This window comes from Salvelinus namaycush, chromosome 41 (assembly GCF_016432855.1).
Source record: "Salvelinus namaycush isolate Seneca chromosome 41, SaNama_1.0, whole genome shotgun sequence".
Classification (NCBI taxonomy): Eukaryota; Metazoa; Chordata; class Actinopteri; order Salmoniformes; family Salmonidae; genus Salvelinus; species Salvelinus namaycush.
The window spans coordinates 18,271,420-18,292,433 of NC_052347.1; positions in this window are offsets into that span (position 1 = coordinate 18,271,420).

Here is a 21,014-nt window from a genome sequence, read left to right on the forward strand (position 1 = left end):
TAATTGTTACTGATGCTTTACCCTGGTCTCCTGAAACGTATTGTGGCTCGCATGTCATATTACAGGGAATAGAAACAAAAACAGTACCTGTACCATTACACTGCGTCCACTTAGTGTCAGACTTGGTACCAGGACGTTTCTGTGTTGGTGTAGTGTCTACACTGCCAGTAAAAGGAGTCACATTGCTACTAGGGAATGATATTGCTGGTGGTAACGTTACTCCTGTGTTAGAGGTAGTAGACAACCCAGAAATCAGAACTACAGATGATAAATTGGTTCAAGCATTTCCCCATGTTTTTCCTGCTTGTGTGTTAACAAGGTCACAATCGCGATTTCGCTATCCTATTGATAAACAGTTTTCTCAATGTGTTTCAGGACGTTCCAAGACGCACGTCCATCTTGGAACATGAGGTGGATGTGAGGAACGCTGCTCCTATATGTCAGCATCCATACCGGGTTAATGCAAAGAAAAGGGAGGTCAGTTTCTTCTCCCGTAAGTTCAACTCGTGTCAGTCAAGGTACTCCACCATTGAACAAGAGACGCTGGCTTTATTGCTAGCCTTACAGTTCTTGGAGCTATATGTGGGCTCCAGTGCCTTGCCTATACTGGTCTTCATGGACCATAATCCTTTGGTATTTTTGAAGCAAATGTACAATCAGAACCGCCGCCTTATATGGTGGGCTCTGATTGTACAAGGATAATAGCCTATGTGAAGGGTTCGGCGAATGTGGTTGCCGACGCTCTATCATGGGTTTATTAACTGGGGATGTGTTGGTTTTTGTTATTGCAAACTGTATGTTTTGTGGTGGGCGTGTTATTTGTATGTATTTCAGGAAATGGCTTCCTGGAAACCCCCAAGCAGCTGATTGGTCGACTCCATGGCTAATTGGAGCTGACCCCGCCCCCTCGTCAGGATACAGCTGTATCCCATTAGACTCCTTCTCCAGCTATAAAAGCCAGTGTTCTGTTCTTCAGAAGAGGAGATGATTGCTGAGAGGAGAGAGATGAGGGTGATAACCAGTGTTGGTTGTTGTTAGGAGATGAGGCAGATGAGTGTGTCCTGTGTTTTTGTTGTTGGTCTGTATAATTGCTGTGAAGTATTTTGTAGCGGTCCTGAGGAGGTATGTTTATGTCCAAAGGACTGTTTTGGTTATTGAACGTTTGTATTCTGTTTTTGTTCCCAGGGGGGAAGGGGAAGGCACCTTGGGAGTGCTTAGGCAAGAGGCCTGCGGGCATACATAACCCGTAGTATTTACTGTCTATGCACACTAGGTAAGACCTGGGCGGACCACCCCCTGTATTTTGGTTAGTGCACCAGGTGGTGCTAGTTAGGTAAGTAGTGGGTAGGCAGGTAGGAGAGGGGGCTTTGATATTTATTTTCTTTGCTTTGGTTCCGTCCAGCCCCTTTTCCCCAAAATTACCGTGTGACGGAATAAATTCCCTGTAAACGGTAAATTCTCTGCCTTTTGTCATCCTAACTCGCACCTACAATCCCATACGTCTTTCACTCCACGGGGAGTTGAGTTGTAGCAGCTTGTTGTGTTCCCTCTCTGAGGTGTACGTAACACATAACAAGATTCAACAACTGAGACAAACTGAACAAGTTCCACAGACATGTGACTAGCAGAAATTGAATAATGTGTCCCTGAACAAAGGGGGGGTCAAAATCTAAAGTAACAGTCAGTATCTGGTGTGGCCACCAGCTGCATTAAGTACTGCAGTGCATCTCCCCTTCATGGACCTGACCAGATTTGCCAGGTCTTGCTGTGAGATGTTACCCCACTTTTCCACCAAGGCACCTGCAAGTTCCTGGACATTTTTAGGGGGAATGGCCCTAGCCCTCACCCTCCGATAAAACAGGTCCCAGACGTGCTCAATGGGATTGAGATCTGGGCTCTTCGCTGGCCATGGCAGAACACTGACATTCCTGTCTTGCAGGAAATTGCGCACAGAACGAGCAGTATGGGTGGTGGCATTGTCATGCTGGAGGGTCATGTCAGGATGAGCCTGCAGGAAGGGTACCATATGAGGGAGGAGGATGTCTTCCCTGTAACGCACAGCGTTGAGATTGCCTGCAATGACAAGCTCAGTCTGATGATGCTGTGACACACCGCCCCAGACCATGACGGACCATCCACCTCCAAATTGATCCAGCTCAAGAGTACAGGCCTCGCTGTAACGCTCATTCCTTTGACGATAAACGCGAATCCGACCATCACCCCTGGTGAGACAAAACCACGACTTGTCAGTGAAGAGCACTTTTTGCCAGTCCTGTCTGGTCCAGCGACAGTGGGTTTATACCCATAGGCAACGTTGTTGCCGGTGATGTCTGGTGAGGACCTACAAGCCCTCATTCCAGCGTCTCTCAACCTATTGCGGACAGTCTGAGCACTGATGGAGTGATTGTGCGTTCCTGGTGTAACTCGGGCAGTTTTTGTTGCCATCCTGTACCTGTCCCGCAGGTGTGAAGTTCGGATGTACCAATCCTGTGCAGGTGTTGTTACACGTGGTCTGCCACTGCGAGGACGATCAGCTGTCCGTCCTGTCTTCTTGTAGCGCTGTCTTAGGTGTCTCACAGTATCGACATTGCAATTTATTGCCCTGGCCACATCTGCAGTCCTCATGCCTCCTTGTAGCATGCCTAAGGCACGTTCACAAAGATGAGCAGGGATCCTGGGCATCTTTCTTTGTGTTTTTCAGAGTCAGTAGAAAGGCCTCGTTAGTGTCCTACGTTTTCATAACTGTGACCTTAATTGCCTACCGTCTGTAAGCTGTTAGTGTCTTAACGACCGTTCCACAGGTGCATGTTCATTAATTGTTTATGGTTCATTGAACAAGCATGGGAAACAGTGTTTAAACCCTTTACAATGAAGGTATGCGAAGTTATTTGGATTTTTACGAATTATCATTGAAAGACAGGGTCCTGAAAAAACAACGTTTATTTTTTTGCTTAGTTTATGTCCACAGTTTCGACCCCTCATGTTCTCTGGCAGGTTATTCCAGAGGCTGGGGACATAACTAAAGGTTGCCTCTCCATGCCTCTTGGTCCTAGTCCACCCACTTTGTCACTTCTAGGAAGATTCAAGTTTTCACCATCATTGTAAAGCCCTAGTTATTTTGTTGCTTTGCCAATGTAATTTCTGTAGATCAATATTGAATCTTAAGGTCAACCCTGTTACGTGAACTGAAGTCTCGTTTTAATATGGTGAAACTATTCCTTTTGAAATATTTTATTCTAATGAAACATTGAACATGTTTTGTGGTGGAAACTGAGCGGGTCGAGCATAACACATCAACCCTGTTACTCCCAGATAGAAAGGCTAGAAATAACACGTCAACCCTGTTACTCCCAGATAGAAAGGATAGAAATGACACGTCAACCCTGTTACTCCTAGATAGAAAGGATAGAAATAACACGTCAACTCTGTTACTCCCAGATAGAAAGGCTAGAAATAACACGTCAACCCTGTTACTCCCAGATAGAAAGGCTAGAAATAACACGTCAACCCTGTTACTCCCAGATAGAAAGGCTAGAAATAACACGTCAACCCTGTTACTCCTAGATAGAAAGGCTAGAAATAACACGTCAACCCTGTTACTCCTGGATAGAAAGGCTAGAAATAACACATCAACCCTGTTACTCCCAGATAGAAAGGCTAGAAATAACACGTCAACCCTGTTACTCCCAGATAGAAAGGCTAGAAATAACACATCAACCCTGTTACTCCCAGATAGAAAGGCTAGAAATAACACATCAACCCTGTTACTCCTAGATAGAAAGGCTAGAAATAACACATCAACTCTGTTACTCCCAGATAGAAAGGCTAGAAATAACACATCAACCCTGTTACTCCTAGATAGAAAGGCTAGAAATAACACGGCAACCCTGTTACTCCCAGATAGAAAGGATAGAAATGACACGTCAACCCTGTTACTCCCAGATAGAAAGGCTAGAAATAACACGTCAACCCTGTTACTCCTAGATAGAAAGGCTAGAAATAACACATCAACCCTGTTACTCCCAGATAGAAAGGATAGAAATGACACGTCAACCCTGTTACTCCCAGATAGAAAGGCTAGAAATAACACGTCAACCCTGTTACTCCCAGATAGAAAGGATAGAAATGACACGTCAACCCTGTTACTCCCAGATAGAAAGGCTAGAAATAACACGTCAACCCTGTTACTCCCAGATAGAAATGTTTGCATTCAATTGCCACTAGTTCAATTGTCAATATTTAACGCTGCTATGGTCAACCCTGTTACTTTATTTAGCACTTGATAGGCACTTAAAAAACATGTTTTTTATAAAGTTGAACATGTGCTCTTTATGACAGAATGTTTAAATTTGGTGACCAAGTTACACTTCTCAAAAGGCACCAACCAACCGCCTATGTACGTGTGTGTGAGCCCCTATGTGGCTATGCGTTCTCCACCCTTACACAATGGCGGGCGGTGTGTATTATTCATCTGTAAACCATGCATATTCTAGAAGAATAATTGCAGTAGCAGTGTCTCGTAACATCAAGGAATTCTTCTGGCGAAGCCCAGAGGTAAAGAAACCTGCTGCAGCAGAGAAGAGAGGAGCAACCAGAGGAGAGAGAGAGAGAGAGAGAGCACTTGAGAGAGGGAGGGGAGAGAGAGAGGGAAGAGAGAGAGAGAGGGAAGAGGCTGGGTTTCTAGGCTGGGTTTCTGTACAGCACTTTGAGATATCAGCTGGTGTAAGAAGGGCTATATAAATACATTTGATTTGATTTGAAAGAGAGAGCGCGAGAGGGAGAGAGTGAAAAAGAGAGAGAGCACTCAAGTAAGAGAAAGGGAAGAGGGAGAGAGAGAGAGCGAGGGAAGAGGGAGGGAGAGAGAGAGAGGGAAGAGAGAGAGAGAGCGACAGAAGAGGGCGAGGGAGAGAGAGAGGGAGGAGGGAGAGAGAGAGAGAGAAGAGGGCGAGGGAGGGAACGACAGAGAGAGAGAGAGGGAAGAGGGAGAGAGAGAGAGGAAAGAGGGAGAGAGAGAGAGGGAAGAGGGGGAGAGAGAGAGGGAAGAGGGAGAGAGAGAAAAAAAGAGAGAGAGAGCGCATGAGAGAGATAGAGAGAGGGAAGAGGGAGAGAGAGAGGGGGAAGAGGGAGGGAGAGAGAGAGAAAGAGAGAGGTACTGAAATTCTCTTCATTTCGGGAATATGTTCTACTTATGAAAAGTAAGTTTCCCTGGCCATCACACTACAACACTGTTGCTATTGATAGAAACGTACCCTATCGACCCCTATTTTAAATAAAATCCATCACCTTTGGAGAGTTAATTCAATGCACTAAAATGCTGTATGTAAGTCATAGTAAATCATATCGGTCCATCTAACCTGGGAGACTTCAGCACAGGATATCCCGTTTCCCATTTCTCTAGAGGGGTGACTCTAGGCCTGTAAGCTGTTTCACCTCAACACACACAGTACAGGGCGAGAGCAGACAACTCGGCTGAGGTAATACTTTATCTGTTCATTTACAGACAGAAACACCAACAGACACACGCAAAAGGTCTGTGAGAGGACATATATCAGAAACCAAGTCCCCATTTGAAGCTGTACCACCGTTGAAAGTGCAAACGGAATGTTCATGGAGCAGAGAGCTCCCCTGTCCTCCCAAACTACCCATGGACCCACCCTCATAGTAGAGAGAACATTCACTCAAACTCCCTAACATCCCTCCATCTCAGGTCAACTACAAGAGGTCTACAGTCCTTCTCTCTGCATCACTCTGTACACCCACAGCCAATCCTCTATGACAGTTTGGTTCTGGGCCCTCTGGATGAATCAGAGAAACTAACTAGCAGGGATTTGAGAGAGAGAGAGAGAGAGAGGGGAAGGAGAGAGAGAGGGGAAGGAGAGAGAGAGAGAGGGGAAGGAGAGAGAGAGAGAGGGGAAGGAGAGAGAGAGAGGGGAAGGAGAGAGAGAGGGAGAGAGAGAGAGAGAGAGAGAGGAGAGAGAGAGAGGGGAAGGAGAGAGAGAGAGGGGAAGGAGAGAGAGAGAGAGGGGAAGGAGAGAGAGAGAGGGGAAGGAGAGAGAGAGAGAGAGAGGGGAAGGAGAGAGAGAGAGAGAGAGGGGAAGGAGAGAGAGAGAGAGAGAGAGAGAGAGAGAGAGAGAGAGAGAGAGAGAGAGAGAGAGAGAGAGGGGAAGGAGAAAGAGAGAGAGAGAGGGGAAGGAGAGAGAGAGAGAGAGAGGGGAAGGAGAGAGAGAGAGAGAGAGAGAGAGGGGAAGGAGAGAGAGAGAGGGGAAGGAGAAAGAGAGAGAGAGAGGGGGGAAGGAGAGAGAGAGAGATAGGGGAAGGAGAGAGAGAGAGAGAGAGAGAGAGAGAGGGGAAGGAGAGAGAGAGAGTCCATAACAGCATTCTGGCTTGTTGTTTAGTCTTAACTAATAGATATTAGCAACCGTCTATAAAAACAGCTGAAGGGCTCATAGCCCTATGTCCCTCAAATTCAACTCAAAGCCAGTTCCACAGCTTTTGTTTCATTCTTCCCCTCTAATCAGGGACTGATTTAGACCTGGGATACCAGGTGGGGGATTCCCCTCTAATCAGGGAATGATTTAGACCTGGAACACCAGGTGGGGGATTCCCCTCTAATCAGGGACTGATTTAGACCTGGGATACAAGGTGGGGGATTCCCCTCTAATCAGGGACTGATTTAGACCTGGGATACAAGGTGGGGGATTCCCCTCTAATCAGGGACTGATTTAGACCTGGGATACAAGGTGGGGGATTCCCCTCTAATCAGGGAATGATTTAGACCTGGGATACAAGGTGGGGGATTCCCCTCTAATCAGGGACTGATTTAGACCTGGGATACAAGGTGGGGGATTCCCCTCTAATCAGGGAATGATTTAGACCTGGGATACAAGGTGGGGGATTCCCCTCTAATCAGGGACTGATTTAGACCTGGGATACAAGGTGGGGGATTCCCCTCTAATCAGGGAATGATTTAGACCTGGGATACCAGGTGGGTGAAATTATTTATCAAGTAGAACAGAAAAGCAGCAGGCTCCGGACCTCGTAGGGTAGGAGTTGAATACCCCTGCCCTTTGGCCTATTAAACCATGTAGTAGTATTAGAGAGAGAGAAAGATCAAATCAAAATGGTCACATGTGCCGAATACGTGAGAAGCTTACTTACAAGCCCCTAACCAACAATGCAGAGTTTTTTAAAAGTAAAAAAGAAAAATGAGCTAAATAAACTAAAAGAAAGACACAATAAAATAACAACAACGTGGCTTTATACAAGGGGTACCCGTACGGATTCAATGTGCAGGGGTACGGTTAGTCGAGGTAATTGAGGTAATATGTACATGTAGGTAGAGGTAAAGTGACTATGCATGGATAATAAACAGAGAGTAGCAGCAGCGTATGTGAAGAATGTGAAAGAATGTGAATTGATGTGTGAGTGTGTGGTTAAAGTCCAGTGAGTGTACATCGAGCCTGTGCAAGAGAAAAAAATAATAGATAATAATAAAATTAGGGGGTGAATGTAAATAGTCCAGGGAGCCATTTGATGAACTGTTCAGCAGTCTTATGGCTTGGGGGTAGAATCTGTTAAGGAGCCTTGGCACTACGGCAGCGCTTTCCATGCGGTAGCAGAGAGAACGGTCTATGACGGGTGGCTGGAGTCTTTGACAATTTTTAGGACGTTCCTCTGATACCGCCTGGCAGAGAGGTCCTAGATGGCAGGAAGCTTGGCCCCAGTGATGTACTGCGCCGTACGCACTACCCTCTGTAGCGCCTTGCGGTCGGATGTCGAGCAGTTGCCATACCAAGTGGATGCTCTCGATGGAGCAGCTATATAACGTTTTGAGGATCTGAGGTCCCATGACAAATCTTTTCAGCCTCCTGAGGGGGAAGAGGCGTTGTCTTGGTGTGTTTGGATCAGGATAGGTCCCCTACAGCCCCGTCGATGTGAATGTGGGCGTGCTCGACCCTCCTTTTGCTGTAATCCACTCTCAGCTCCTTTGTCTTGCTCACTTTGAGGGAGAGGATGCTGTCCTGGCACCACACTACCAGGTCTGTGACCTCCTCCCTATAGGCTGTCTCATCGTCATCGGTGATCACGTAGTGTCATCGGCACAATTAATAATCCGGTAATCCGTCTGGCCCTGCGGCCTTGTGAATGTTAACCTGTTAAAAGGTTTTACTCACATCGGCTACAGAGAGTGTGATCACACAGTCGTCCGGAACAGCTGGTTCTCTCATGCATGGTTCAGTGTTGCTTGCCTCGAAGCGAGCATAGAAAGCATTTAGCTTGTCTGGTAGCCTCACACCACTGGGCAGCTTGCAGCTGGGATTCCCTTTGTAATCCGTGATAGTTTGCAAGCCCTGCCACATTCAACGAGTGTCAAAGCCAGTGTAGTAGGATACAATCTTAGTCCTGTATTGACGCTTTGCCTGTTTGATGGTTCGTCGGAGGGCGTAAAAGAGCCCGGATTAGTGTCCCGCTCGTTGAAAGTGGCAGCTCTAGCCTTGTGTGGATGTTACCTGTAATCCATGGCTTCTGGTTGGGATATATACATATGGTCACTTTGGGGACAACATCGTCAATGCACTTGTTAATAAAGCCGATGACTGATGTGGTAAACTCCTCAATGCCATCAGATGAATCCCGGAACATATTCCAGTATGTGCTAGCGAAAAAGTCCTGTAGCTTAGCATCCGCTTCATCGGACCGCTTCCGTATTAAGCGTGCCACTGGTACTTCCTGTTTGAGTTTTTGCATGTAAGCAGGAATCAGGAGGATAGCGTTATGGTCAGACTTGCCAAATGGAGGGTGAGGCAGAGCTTTGTACACGTATCTGTGTGTGGAGAAAAGGTGATTCAGTTTTTTTCACCCTACTTGTTGCACATGTTGGTGGGAATTAGGTCAAACGGATTTCAGTTTTCCTGCATTAAAGGCTCTGGCCACTAGGAGCGCCACCTCTGGATGAGCATTTTCTTGTTTGCTTATGGCCTTATACCGCTCGATGAGTGCGGTCTTAGTGCCAGCAACGGTTTGTGGCAGTAAATTAAAAGCTAAGAAGAATGGAGATGAAAACTCTCTAGGTAAATAGTGTGGTCTACAGCTTATCATGAAGTATTCTAACTCAAACATCCTTAATATTAGTGATTGAGCACAAGCTGTTGTTGACAAAGAAACATAGCGCCCCCTGATCTTATTGCCGATGGAAAACCCAGCCAAATGTATATTATCCATGTCGTCGTTCAGCCACGACTCGGTGAAACATAAGACATTACAGTTTTTAATGTCCCGTTGGTAGGATAGTCCCGAACTGAGCTCATCCAGTTTACTCTCCAGCGAGAGAGTAAAACTAAGGGGAAAGGCGGATTATCCACTCACTGACGCAGTTTGGCCAGGCATCCGGCTCTTCGACCTCTGTGGCAGTGTCTCCTCTTCATATGAATGACGGGGATTTGGGCCTGGTACAGGAAGAGCAGTATATTATTTGTATCCGACTCATTAAATAAAAAATCCTTGTCCAGTTCGAGGTGAGTAATCGCTGTTCTGATGTCCAGAAGCTCTTTTTGGTCATAGAAAACGATGGGGGAAACATTATGAACCCCAAAAAATTAAAACAGCGCAAAAAACACACAAAATGGCACATTTAGTCAAGAGCCTGCAGAACGTCGGCCATCTGCTCCGGTGTCATTCTTTAAGATACACACACACTCTCTCTATCTGTATGTATGTATGTATGTATGTATGTATGTATGTATGTATGTATGTATGTATGTATGTATGTATGTATGTATGTATGTATGTCTGTCTGTCTGTCTGTCTGTCTGTCTGTCTGTCTGTCTGTCTGTCTGTCTGTCTGTCTGTCTGTCTGTCTGTCTGTCTGTCTGTCTGTCTGTCTGTCTGTCTGTCTGTCTGTGTGTGTGTGTGTGTGTGTGTGTGTGTGTGCGTATAGACTGGTACTGTGTGTTTGTGTGTCTGTGTGCATGCATGCATATGTGTGTACACACACAAAATCATGTGTATGTGTGTGTGTGTGTGTGTGTGTGTTTGTATGGCGTCAAAATGCTTGTGTGTGTGTCTGTGTGTGTATGTTGGAGTGTCAGTATAGTTTGTGTTAGTGTGTGGTTAGAGTCCAGTGAGTGCACACAGACTTTCATTGCGTGTGTGTCACGCCCTGACCTTAGAGAGCCGTTTTATTTCTCTATTTGGTTAGGTCGGGGTGTGATTTGGGTGGGCATTCTAGGTTGTCTATTTCTTTGTTGGCCGGGTATGGTTCCCAATCAGAGGCAGCTGTCTATCGGTGTCTCTGATTGGGGATCACACTTAGGCAGCCCTTTTTCACACCTTCAGTTGTGGGATCTTGTTTGTGTGTAGTTGCTTTCTGCACTGCATATAGCGTTACATTTGTTTTCTTATTTTGTTGTTTTTCGGTGTCCTTTTGAATAAAGGAAAAATGTACGCCTACCACGCTGCACCTTGGTCTCATTCTAACGACGAGCGTAACAGTGTGTGTGTGTGAGGAGAAACATTGCGGTCTAAGCCAACAGGTGGGTTTAGCTTTGAAGTACTGACCCCCATACAGAGGAGAGCTTTGGCTCTGAGAAAGAGGAACGAGGAGAGAAAGTCTATTTGCCTCATCCATTTTTCATCGGAAGAGCAAGGTCTGTGTTTGCCTCAGATGAGCTTTGCATGAAAAAGGAGTGTGGCTTCCCTACAAGAGAAGAGAGGAAGGAAACAGAGCAATGAAGAGAGAGATAGTAGGAGTGAGACGGAGTGAGACGGAGTGAGGCGGAGTGAGACGGAGTGAGACGGAGCGAGTGTGAGAAAGAGGAGAGAGAGAGAAAGACAAAGACAGAGAGAGACAGTAGGAGTGAGATGGAGCGAGATGGAGCGAGATGGAGCGAGTGTGAGAAAGAGGAGAGAGAGAGAAAGACAAAGACAGAGAGAGACAGTAGGAGTGAGATGGAGCGAGATGGAGCGAGTGTGAGAAAGAGGAGAGAGAGAGAAAGACAAAGACAGAGAGAGAGTAAGACAGATAAAGAAAGAAAGAGAGAGACAGAGAGAAAGAGAGGGAGAGGGAGAAAGCGAGAGATACATAAATTGTCTTTAGACTGTCTCTATATTTTGTAGTTTATGTCATGTTGTATGTTCATCCTGCTTGCAAAATCAATTTCCCCATGGGATAGTAAAGTCTACCATGGTAAAGTGGAAGAGAGAGAGAAAGACAGATAGAGGGAGAGTGGGAAGCTGTAGAAAAGAGTCATCCCCCTCTCCCTCCCTCTCTTCTTCCTCTTGCTATGCTCACTGACCAGCATGCTAATGAGAATCTGGGGTGAGTCACGGGGCTGAGGTTTTGCTGTACTGTGCCTGCACACACACAAAATAATACACGCATACATGCATTTCATGGGTATGCATGCTGCACATGCTGTACATGCATGTGTACACAGTCCAAACAAACACACACACAGACACACGCGCACACACACACAAGAAGGAATAAACGCAGTAGGTTGAGTCACAGATGCTGAGGTCTGCTGTAGAACACTAATGTGTTATGTGGAGGCAGAAAGAAGCAGCAGTTTGGCAATAAGGCCGTTGCTCTCTACAGTGACTCTACCACCACAAACTCACAGAGCTGTGCTGAGATGTTGACAGGTTCTCCAAGGCTTGTGTATGTAATGGGGGAGCGGGCAGAAGGGTGTGTGTGGGGGAATGCAGGTCATTTGTCATGATTTAACTAAGATCACTTTAAAAACACCCTGCCACAGCATCTCACAGGCACACAGCACACACACACACACACACACACACACACACACACACACACACACACACACACACACACACACACACACACACACACACACACACACACACACACACACACACACACACACACACAATCTTGTTTTTCTCTCTCTCCCTTTCCATCTCTGCTCCTCCTCGCTCTTTTTGCACTCCCCATTCCTGGCTCTTCTCCACCACTCACCACATTATCTAATTTCCCTGTCCTCCTTCACCCTTATCCCTCAACACCTATCTGTCTCCCTCTCCTCTCCATATCCTCTGTCTGTCTGTCTGTCTGTCTATCTCCCTCTCATCTCCTCTCCTCTCTGTCCATCTCACTCCATATATCTGTCTGTCTGTCTGTCTGTCTGTCTGTCTGTCTGTCTGTCTGTCTGTCTGTCTGTCTGTCTGTCTGTCTGTCTGTCTGTCTGTCTGTCTGTCTGTCTGTCTGTCTGTCTGTCTGTCTGTCTGTCTCATCTCCTTTTCCTCTCTCCTCTCCTCTCCTCTCCTCTCCTCTCCTCTCCTCTCCTCTCCTCTCCTCTCCTCTCCTCTCCTTCCATATATATGCCTGTTTGTATGTCTATCTGACTCTCTAACTCTGTCTCGCTCTCTCTTTCTCTCCATCTCTCAATTCTGTCTGTCAGTTGAGGTATTTTGTTGCTGATGTTTGCTGATTATTAATTCTCCCTCAGTCTTTTTCTCTCCTCTCCCGCCCCCTCTCTCCTTCTTCCTCTCTCCCCCCTCTGTCTGTCTCTGTCAGCTGTGCTGACACACTGTAAAATCATTCCACTATGAAGCATCTATAAGCACTCAGGTGTTTTCTGAAACACATCATAAAATGTGAGCAAGTCTAGACTGTAGTGTATGCTAGCATTATGGGCTAGCCAATGCACTGATAACAAGGAGCTGAATGCTACGTTGGGATAGGCACATGTTGAATTTTCACACAAATCTCACACTGACATCAAATAAAATAAAATAAAAAATATTTATCACATGCTTCGTAAACAATAGATGGAGACTAATAGTGAAATGCTTACTTATGGGCCCTTCCCAACTAGATAAAAATATAAAAATAATAACACAAGGAATAAATACACATTGAGTAACGATAACTTGGCTATATACAGGGTACCAGTACTGAGTCGATGTGCCGGAATACGAGGTAATTACAGCTCAGCTTTCAACACCATAGTGCCCACAAAGCTCATCACTAAGCTAAGGACCCTGAGACTAAACACCTCCCTCTGCAACTGGATCCTGGACTTCCTGACGGGCCGCCACCAGGTGGTAAGAGTAGGCAACAACACATCTGCCACACTGATCCTCAACACCGGGGGCCCTCAGGGGTGCGTGCTTAGTTCCCTCCTGTACTCCCTGTTCACCCACGACTGTGTGACCAAGCACGACTCCCACACCGCCATTAAGTTTGCTGACGACACAACAGCCTGATCACTGACAACGATGAGACTGCCTTCAGGGAGGAGGTCAGAGACCTGGCAGTGTGGTGCCAGGACAACAACCTCTCCCTCAATGTAAGCAAGACAAAGGAGATAATCGTGGACTACAGGAAAAGGAGGGCCGAACAGGCCCCCATTAACATCGACGGGGCTGTAGGGTCGAGAGTTTCAAGTTCCTTGGTGCCCATTTTAACAACAAACTATCATGGTCCAAACACACCAAGACAGTTGTCAAGAGGGCACGGCAACACCTTGTCCCCCTCAGGAGACTGAAAATATTTGTCATGGGTCCCCAGATCCTCAAAAAGTTCTACAGCTGCACCATCGAGAGCATCCTGAACGGTTGCATCACTGCCTGGTATGGCAACTGCTCAGCATCTGACCGTGAGGGTAGTGTGTACGGCCCAATACATCACTGGGACCAAGCTTCCTGCCATCCAGGACCTATACTAGGCAATATCACCCAAGTCATAGACTGTTCTCTCTACTACCGCATGGCAAGCGGTACTGGAGTGCCAAGTCTAGGACAAAAAGGCTTCTCAACAGTTTTTACCCCCAAGTCAGAAGACTCCTGAACAGGTAATCAAATGGCTACCCGGACTATTTGCATTGTGTGCCCCCCCACCCCCTCTTTTACGCTGCTGCTACTCTCTGTTTATCATATATGCATAGTCACTTTAACTATACATTCATGTACATACTACCTCAATTGGGCCGACCAACCAGTGCTCCTGCACATTGGCTAACCGGGCTATCTGCATTGTGTCCCGCCACCCACCACCCGCCAACCCCTATTTTACGCTACTGCTACTCTCTGTTCATCATATATGCATAGTCACTTTAACCATATCTACATGTACATACTACCTCAATCAGCCCGACTAACCGGTGTCTGTATGTAGCCTCGCTACTTTTAGACTCGCTACTGTATATAGCCTGTCTTTTAACTGTTGTTTTATTTCTTTACCTACCTATTGTTCACCTAATACCTTTTTTGCTCTATTGGTTAGAGCCTGTAAGTAAGCATTTCACTGTAAGGTCTACCTACACCTGTTGTATTTGGCACACGTGACAAATAAACTTTGATTTGATTTGACCATGGAATATATTAATTCTTTAGTGATGTGGACACCGAGGAACTTGAAGCTCTCGACCCGCTCCACTACAGCCCTGTCGATGTGGATGAGGTCGTGCTCAGCCCTCCGTTTCCTGTAATCCACGATCAGCTCCTTTGTCTCGCTGACGTGGGGCGAGAGGATGTTGTACAGATCACTGACAAACTGAAATGGACCACTCACACAGACAGTGTGGTGAAGAAGGCGCAACAGAGTCTCTTCAACCTCAGGAGGCTAAAGAAATTTGGCTTGTCACCGAAAACCCTTACAAACTTTTACAGATGCCCAATCGAGAGCATCCTGTCGGGCTGTATCACCGCCTGGTACGGCAACTGCACAGCCCGCAACCGCAAGTCTCTCCAGAGGGTAGTGCGTTGTGCCCAACGCATCAACGGGGGCAAACTACCCGCCCTCCAGGACAACTACAGCAGCCGATGTCACAGGAAGGACAAAAAGATCATCAAGGACATCAACCACCCGAGCCACTGCCTGTTCACCCCACTATCATCCAGAAGGCGAGGTCAATACAGGTGCATCAAAGCAGGGACCGAGAGACTGAAAAACAGCTTCTGTCTCAAGGCCATCAGACTGTTAAACAGCCAACACTAGCACAATAGAGGCTGCTGCCTATAGGCATAGACTAGAAATCACTGGCCACTTTAAGGAATGGAACACTCGTCACTTTAATAATGTTTATATATCTGGCATTACTCATCTCATATGTATATACTGTTTTCTATACTATTCTACGGTATCTCATTCACTTAATAATGTTTACTTAACTTACATTTGTCACGCCCTGGCCTTAGTTATCTTTGTTCTCTTTATTATTTTGGTTAGGTCAGGGTGTGACGAGGGTGGTTTGTGTGTTTCTGTCTCGTCTAGGGTGTTTGTACTGTCTAGGTTTTTTTTGTAGAGTTATGGGGTTGTGTTCATTGGAGGTGTTTATGTAAGTCTATGGTTGCCTAGATTGGTTCTCAATTAGAGGCAGGTGTTCATCGTTGTCTGATTGGGAACCATATTTAGGCAGCCATGTTCTTTGCGTATTTTGTGGGTGATTGTTTCCTGTCTTTGTGTTCTGCACCAGATAGGACTGTTTTCGGTTTTCACATTTATTGTTTTGTAGCTTGTAGTGTTCACGTTATTATTCTTTATTAAACATGTTGAACACTAGCCGCGCTGCGTTTTGGTCCTCTCCTTCATCCCAGGAAGAAAGCCGTTACAGCATTACTCATCTCATATGTATATACTGTATTCTATACTCTTCTACTGTATCTTAGTCCGTTCCGCTCTGACATAGCTTGTCCATATGTATATAGTCTTAATTCATTTCTACTTAGATTTGTGTGTGTTGGGTATATGTTGTGTAATTTGTTAGATTTTACTTGTTAGATATTACTGTCGGAGCTAGAAGCACAAGCATTTAGTTAGATATTACTGCACTGTCGGAGCTAGAAGCACAAGCATTTCGCTACACCCGCAATAACATCTGCAAATCAAGTGTACAGTAGATGACCAATAAAATTTGATTTGACATTGCCAGGTGACTGACCTCCTCTCTATAGGTGGTCTCATCATCGTCTGTGATCAGGCCTACCACCATTGTGTCGTCAGCAAACTTAATGATGGTGTTGGAGTCGTGCGCGCTCACGCAGTCGTGGGTGAAAATTAAGTACAGGAAGGGAATAAGCACTCACCCCAGAGGGGCCCCCGTGTTGAGGGTCAGCATGGCGGATGTATTGTTGCCTACCCTCAATACCTGGGGGCGGCTCGTCAGGAATTCCAGGATCCAGTTGCAGAGGGAGGTGTTCAGTCATAGGGTTGTGAGCTTAGTGATGACCTTGGGGGGCATTATGGGGTTGAATGCTGAGCTGTAGTCAACAAACAGCATTCTCACATCGCTGTTCCTCTTATCCAGGTGGAGGAGGGCAGTGTAGAGTGCATTAGAGATTGCATCATCTGTGGATCTGTTGGGGCGGTATGCGAATTGGAGTGGGTCCACGGTGTCTGGGATGATGGTGTTGATGTGAGCAATGACCAGCCTTTCAAAGCATTTCATGGATACAGATGTGAGTGCTACGGGCCGATAGTCATTTAGACAGGTTACCTTGGCATTCTTGGGCACAGGGACTATGGTGGTCTGCTTGACATGTAAGTATTACAGACTGGGTCAGGGAGAGGTTGAAAATGTCAGTGAAGACACCCGCCAGCTGGGCAGCGCATACTCTGAGTATGTATCCTGGTCATCAATCTGGCCAGTGGCCTTGTGAATGTTAACCTGTTTAAAGGTCTTCCATCGGCTATGGAGAGTGAGATCATCCAGAACTACTGGTGCTCTCATGCATGGTTCAGTGTTTCTTGTCTCAAAGCATGATATAGAAGGCATTTAGCTCATCTGGTATGCCCACGTCTCTAGACAGCTCGTGGCTGGGTTTTCCTTTGTAATCCATGATAGCGTGCAAGCCCTGCCACCTCCGACGAGCACCAGATCCGGCGTTGTAGGATTCGATCTTAGTCTTGTATTGACACTTTGCCTGTTTAATGGCTCGTTGGAGGTCATAGCAGGATTTCTTATAAGCGTCCCGATTAGTGTCCTGCTCCTTGAAAGTGCAGATGTTGCCTGTATTCCATGTCTTTTCGTTGGGATATGTACGTAAGGTCACTGTGGGATTTTGGCAAAAGTCATGATTGACATGTGCATATCTCAAGATAGCAAGTACAAACCAGCAACATGGGTGAAACCCCTCAAAAAATGTCAGGAAAGGAAAAGGAAAGGAATAAACCTTGAGGAACCAGACTATTGTTGGCCAGGGAAAAGTTCAGGGTACCTACAGCCATCTTCTCTACCTCTGCAGTTTAATTCTGCAGCTATAGTGCTTGATTCACTTCACAAGGCATTAGAATAAAACATTTAATGACACCATGGATGCCCAAGTAGCTGGTTTAGAATATCATATATTCAGCTCAAGAGAGTTGGAACAGTTCTTCGCTATTCTGCCGCTGTTCAATGTGTTCAATACAAAGCAGATGGTGTGAAGTTGATGAAAAACAGAAGTGAGCATGGGCACGCACGCACGCACGCACGCACGCACGCACGCACGCACGCACGCACGCACGCACGCACGCACGCACGCACGCACGCACGCACGCACGCACGCACGCACGCACACACGCACACAGCATGGATTAAGTGCCTCAAGGTTTCTGTCTTCATCTCTCCATATTTGATACTTGAATCACATTCCTCTATGAAACATGAAGTACTTTATAAAGAGACAGTGTCACGCCCTGATCTGTTTCACCTGTCCTTGTGATTGTCTCCACCCCCTCCAGGTGTCGTTTATTTCCCCCAGTGTATTTATCCCTGTGTTTCCTGTCTCTCTGTGCCAGTTCGTCTTGTATGTTTCCAAGTCAACCAGCGTTTTTCCTGTTCTCCTGCTTTTTGCATTCTCCTTTTTCTAGTCCTCCCGGTTTTGACCCTTGCCTGTTTCTGGACTTTGTACCCACCTGCCTGACCATTCTGCCCGCCTTGACCACGAGCCTGTCTGCCACTCTCTACCTCCTGGACCCTGATCTGGTTTTGACTTTTTGCCTGTCCACAAGCATTCTCTTGCCTACCCCTTTGGATTAATAAACATTAATAAACAAGACTCCAACCATCTGCCTCCTGTGTCAGCATTTGGGTCTCGCCTTGTGCCTTGATAGATAGCAAATCTACATTACTTAATCTACCAGGCATTTACAAACCACTAACAATTTATACATCTCTCAAGTCATTTCAGCTCCGTCACGACTGACAGTATAGATCTGACAATTTCAAAGAATCTTTAAGAAACCCAATGTATAACCAATGACAATCAGCGATAATCAAATCCTAACTTCTACTTAAGTCAAATGTTCACTTAGTCATGTATTGATGTCAATGGTAGTTAAGCGCAACTTACATTTGACCAAGGTGGAAGTAGGATTCGCCCCAAAGTGCTGTAAATGGACAGTGGCAGTGAGAATGAACCTACAGTATGTTTGGATGCAGACAGAGTGCTGTAAATGGACAGTGGCAGTGAGAATGAACCTACAGTATGTTTGGATGCAGACAGAGTGCTGTAAATGGACAGTGGCAGTGAGAATGAACCTACAGTATGTTTGGATGCAGACAGAGTGCTGTAAATGGAAAGTGGCAGTGAGAATGAACATACAGTATGTTTGGATGCAGACAGAGTGCTGTAAATGGACAGTGGCAGTGAGAATGAACCTACAGTATGTTTGGATGCAGACAGAGTGCTGTAAATGGAAAGTGGCAGTGAGAATGAACATACAGTATGTTTGGATGCAGACAGAGTGCTGTAAATGGACAGTGGCAGTGAGAATGAACCTACAGTATGTTTGGATGCAGACAGAGTGCTGTAAATGGACAGTGGCAGTGAGAATGAACATACAGTATGTTTGGATGCAGACAGAGTGCTGTAAATGGACAGTGGCAGTGAGAATGAACCTACAGTATGTTTGGATGCAGACAGAGTGCTGTAAATGGAAAGTGGCAGTGAGAATGAACATACAGTATGTTTGGATGCAGACAGAGTGCTGTAAATGGAAAGTGGCAGTGAGAATGAACATACAGTATGTTTGGATGCAGACAGAGTGCTGTAAATGGACAGTGGCAGTGAGAATGAACCTACAGTATGTTTGGATGCAGACAGAGTGCTGTAAATGGACAGTGGCAGTGAGAATGAACCTACAGTATGTTTGGATGCAGACAGAGTGCTGTAAATGGACAGTGGCAGTGAGAATGAACATACAGTATGTTTGGATGCAGACAGAGTGCTGTAAATGGACAGTGGCAGTGAGAATGAACCTACAGTATGTTTGGATGCAGACAGAGTGCTGTAAATGGACAGTGGCAGTGAGAATGAACATACAGTATGTTTGGATGCAGACAGAGTGCTATAAATGGAAAGTGGCAGTGAGAATGAACCTACAGTATGTTTGGATGCAGACAGAGTGCTGTAAATGGACAGTGGCAGTGAGAATGAACCTACAGTATGTTTGGATGCAGACAGAGTGCTGTAAATGGACAGTGGCAGTGAGAATGAACCTACAGTATGTTTGGATGCAGACAGAGTGCTATAAATGGAAAGTGGCAGTGAGAATGAACCTACAGTATGTTTGGATGCAGACAGAGTGCTGTAAATGGACAGTGGCAGTGAGAATGAACCTACAGTATGTTTGGATGCAGACAGAGTGCTGTAAATGGAAAGTGGCAGTGAGAATGAACCTACAGTATGTTTGGATGCAGACAGAGTGCTGTAAATGGACAGTGGCAGTGAGAATGAACATACAGTATGTTTGGATGCAGACAGAGTGCTGTAAATGGAAAGTGGCAGTGAGAATGAACCTACAGTATGTTTGGATGCAGACAGAGTGCTGTAAATGGACAGTGGCAGTGAGAATGAACATACAGTATGTTTGGATGCAGACAGAGTGCTGTAAATGGAAAGTGGCAGTGAGAATGAACCTACAGTATGTTTGGATGCAGACAGAGTGCTGTAAATGGAAAGTGGCAGTGAGAATGAACATACAGTATGTTTGGATGCAGACAGAGTGCTGTAAATGGAAAGTGGCAGTGAGAATGAACCTACAGTATGTTTGGATGCAGACAGAGTGCTGTAAATGGACAGTGGCAGTGAGAATGAACCTACAGTATGTTTGGATGCAGACAGAGTGCTGTAAATGGACAGTGGCAGTGAGAATGAACCTACAGTATGTTTGGATGCAGACAGAGTGCTGTAAATGGACAGTGGCAGTGAGAATGAACATACAGTATGTTTGGATGCAGACAGAGTGCTGTAAATGGACAGTGGCAGTGAGAATGAACCTACAGTATGTTTGGATGCAGACAGAGTGCTGTAAATGGACAGTGGCAGTGAGAATGAACATACAGTATGTTTGGATGCAGACAGAGTGCTGTAAATGGAAAGTGGCAGTGAGAATGAACATACAGTATGTTTGGATGCAGACAGAGTGCTGTAAATGGAAAGTGGCAGTGAGAATGAACCTACAGTATGTTTGGATGCAGACAGAGTGCTGTAAATGGACAGTGGCAGTGAGAATGAACCTACAGTATGTTTGGATGCAGACAGAGTGCTGTAAATGGACAGTGGCAGTGAGAATGAACATACAGTATGTTTGGATGCAGACAGAGTGCTGTAAATGGACAGTGGCAGTGAGAATGAACATACAGTATGTTTGGATGCAGACAGAGTGCTGTAAATGGACAGTGGCAGTGAGAATGAACATACAGTATGTTTGGATGCAGACAGAGTGCTGTAAATGGACAGTGGCAGTGAGAATGAACCTACAGTATGTTTGGATGCAGACAGAGTGCTGTAAATGGACAGTGGCAGTGAGAATGAACCTAACATACAGTGAGAATGAACCTACAGTATGTTTGGATGCAGACAGAGTGCTGTAAATGGACAGTGGCAGTGAGAATGAACCTAACATACAGTGAGAATGAACCTACAGTATGTTTTGATGCAGACATAGTGCTGTAGCTGAGATGTGAGGGCAGCATGTGAGTCAGTAATAATAATGGATATGGTGTATTACTGTCTGACTGACTAGAGATACAGGCAATGCTGCTCATCCAGCCCCCAGCTATACGCTC